Source organism: Etheostoma cragini, chromosome 10 (genome assembly GCF_013103735.1).
Source record: "Etheostoma cragini isolate CJK2018 chromosome 10, CSU_Ecrag_1.0, whole genome shotgun sequence".
NCBI lineage: Eukaryota > Metazoa > Chordata > Actinopteri > Perciformes > Percidae > Etheostoma > Etheostoma cragini.
In genome coordinates this window covers 28175614-28179254 of record NC_048416.1, presented here as the reverse complement: position 1 = coordinate 28179254, position 3641 = coordinate 28175614, and the positions used below count along the sequence as shown (strand labels likewise).

The 3641-nt window shown below is 40.7% G+C and overlaps 1 long non-coding RNA gene across 1 annotated transcript in view; it reads right to left on the bottom strand.

Annotated features, from left to right (window-relative positions):
• Positions 1-874: 874 nt before the first annotated feature.
• Positions 875-3641, bottom strand: part of LOC117952319 — a 19145-nt gene continuing 16378 nt past the window's right edge. The window contains exons 2-3 of the long non-coding RNA XR_004658381.1: positions 2737-2744; positions 875-887 (exon numbers count right to left, since the gene is read on the bottom strand). This is a non-coding gene — a long non-coding RNA (uncharacterized LOC117952319). The remainder of the gene's footprint in view (positions 888-2736; positions 2745-3641) is intronic.

Here is a 3641-nt window from a genome sequence, read left to right as displayed (position 1 = left end):
ACAACATGAGGACAACATGAGGACAACATGAAGACAAAATGAAGACAAAATGAAGACAACATGAAGAAAACATGAGGACAACATGAGGACAACATGAAGACAACATGAAGACAAAATGAAGACAAAATGAAGACAACATGAAGACAACATGAGGACAACATGAGGACAACATGAAGACAACATGAGGACAACATGAGGACAACATGAGGACAAAAGGAGAAAACACAAATAGAATAAAACACAAGCAAATTAACCCTTGTGTTGTCTTTCCGTCAAAATGAAAATCTAAAATTTCGTTGACAATTTATCGTTTTCTTTTATCTTTTTCTTACATTTTGTCCCTTTTTTTTTAAACACTTTTGACATTTTTTTCAATGTTTGTCACTTTTTTGACATTTTAAACATTACATAACACTAACTTATTAACTTTAGTTTTACAATTTATAAACCAAATTTTTTGGACATTATACCTAATGTTTGAGTTAAAAAAGCAGAAATTAGGAATTTTTTAGACTAAAATTAAAGGAATGGATGTTGATGATAATCACAGACTGGAATATGTCAACTTTTACTCAATACTATTGGGAAACAACTTCAATTTCTTTTTTCTCAGACACCCCAAAATTACCCACCAATATCACCCCAAAGAGCGTTGTGTGGAATCGACCATGTTATTTGGGTTAGGCCAAATGAAAAGCGAATTTCAAAGTCTTAAAAAGCATAGTGCTGCAGGAGATGACCTCTAAATGACCTTAGGAAAAGGTCATTTAGAGGTCTTGATTTGAAAAGAGCAGGATTGGGGCAGAGCGTAAGTGTTTTGGAAGTTTATTCCACAACTGTGATGCAAAAAGCTGCTTCCGCATGTTCTGCATATACAACAATATAATCTCCTGCACCAAAACCACCCAAAGAACGAGTTAACCATCAACTCCTCCGGTCTGCCTGGTCACTCTCATTTCAAAAAGTCGACCCAACTTGTCATTTCATTTCCCGCGTACATACATGCAGCACATTAACATCCTCGCTCTGCATTTGCCCGAGGATGGTTACAGAAAGCTTACTTCTCCATCACGGCGCGCTAATGCCGGCCGGCCGGCGCGATCGGGCGATTGATAGGTGGCATTTAGCCGTGACGTAGCCCAATGTCCTCCACCCCCCCCCCCCCCCCCCCCCCCCCCCCCCCAGGGAGGAGAGCGAGCCACAACCTTTCAATAATCGAAAGCCTCTCGCCCGCTGAAAAGGCTGATCCCTTTGTTCTAATTAACCTGTGAAATGAGTTTGGCGTCTCGCTCTCCACCGCCGGCGCCAGCGCTCTAATAGCCTGCGAACGGCTGAGCGGGTGAGAAGAATGCCAAGAGGTGGAAGGTCCGCCGGGTGGTTTCCAACAGATGCTCTCTGTCTCTGATAGCATAAGCTTCAAGAGGCGAGGTGTGATGTGAAGGGGTATTAACTCAGCAATGAGACTCCTCAGAAGACAACATGTCCAATGGCACAATCGCAAGTTCAGTGTTGCCTTCAGGAACCTTCCTTTTGCAGAACCTGCACCCAGGGGTGAGAGGTTCAATTTATTAAACAAGTGCTTCCTTCACTTATTTTAACCCTTGTGTTGTCTTCTCTTCGGGTCCCTCTCGTGTGCCTCGGGTCAAATTGACTATTTTGATTATTTTCTTTATCTCAATTTCAAACAACTGAGATGTCATACAGGTTTAGGGAATGCAATCAGTCTCTACTAGCACACAATTAAATGGAAATGGGATTAGTTTTTTATCATAAGGGTATAATTCATGTTAAAAATCCACCATGGAAAAACATAAGTGATCATATCCGGAATAATGTTCTGAATTGAGTCAGGCATACATGTTTATTACAGAAAATAAGGAAAGGCTGTTGATTTTCAGTTAGAAAAATGTAACTTGTAAACATTTTTCTTCTTCTTAAAATGAAAAATGGGTCAGTTTGACCCGAATACCACACAAGGGTTAAAGATCAGTAATGCTGATTCTTGTCACACCATTGACGTCCATTTATATCTTCTCACGGGCGCACGCCCCGTAACCCTCCGGTTGTCCTCGGGTCAAATTTGATCAATTTTCATGAAGTTTCCATATCACATATTTGGTTTTTTTTGGACCACATTTTCCACAACGAAAAGCAACGTGGACGGTTCTCCACAACGCTCTCCACAAGTTACATAAATGATCAGTTTGCTACTTTTGTTGAATTTGGGAGTTTTATTTAATCTCATAGCATATAAAAAAAAAAAAAAAGTGTTAAAAAAAGTGATATTAAGCTCAGAAAAAGCTACAAAAACGCAGGGAAAATTCCACAAAAATGTCAAAATTAAATGAAAAATAATGATAAAAACGTCGGAAATAGTGACGTGGATAAAAGCAACAAAATGAACATACTGTGAATCATATTTTCAATTGAGAATTGTTTTTAACAATATATACTGCATATATACTGTATAATACATATAAATATATACTCTATATACATATGTACAGTGTGTGTGTGTGTGTGTGTGTGTGTGTGTGTGTGTGTGTGTGTGTGTATATAGATACATATATCATTATGAACTTATTAAACAAACTGTTAACACTAACTGGACTGCATTCCCACCAGTATTACACCAAATACAGAAATATTTCATATTAATTATGTATTATGGGCTATACACGAACAAAAATGCAGCTTTTTGATTATTTCCTGATGTACACCATGCTAGATAATGACAATAACAACTGCTAACATCAACTTTATCAACATTAGGCCAGGGATGAAATAGTTTTTTGCTGTTAAGTGGCCAAAATTAAAGAAATGCATCATTCAGACGGGGTAGAGCAGTAGGCTGACATGTTAATTGTGTGATGTTAATTAGTCGGCGTGTTGCAGAGTCTTCAAGTAAGATCACTTTTGAGTTGAGTGTATTAGCACTTCATGCAGAAAAACCAAGGTTTCCTCCTTTTTCATTCTACAACACACACACACACTCTCACACACACACAGACACACACACACACACACACACACACACACACAGACCGAAGCAGCAGAGGAGCTTACTAAAGCATAAAGCCCCACTGATCCTTGATAGTTTTGATATTCCGGTGTTTTCCTGCACCACCAAACCCCACTGAGCTTGTATCTATTTCTGCAGACGGGTGAAAACGAAGAAGGAGTAGAGAGGAAGAGGAGTGAGGTGGAAAAACAAAACAAATTCTCCGACAAGACGCCTGAGGCGGCGAGGCTCCGCTGGCAGACCGGCTCTCCTTCATCTTCCTGCCGAACTGAGGAGAGGATCTTCAAACGGCGTCAGAAGCAGAGGGCATCCCCGCGACCGGGGAAGAGGGCCGGCGGCGCCGCTGTCAGTCAACACGCCGTCCGGATGGACTCATCTGTCCCGGCGTACTGCTGTATATTTATACCCGTTACTGTAGGAAGGCCTTTAAGTCCCCTGATGACACTGTTGTATCTATAGGTGTGTACGTGTCTGTGTGTGTGTGTGTGTGTGTGTGTGTGTGTGTGTGTGTGTGTGTGTGTGTGTGTGGGCCAGGTTTAAATACATTTGTGGGGACCAAAAACTGTGAATACAGTATACTTATGGGGTCCTGACAGCTTTGTGGGGACAAAATGCTGGT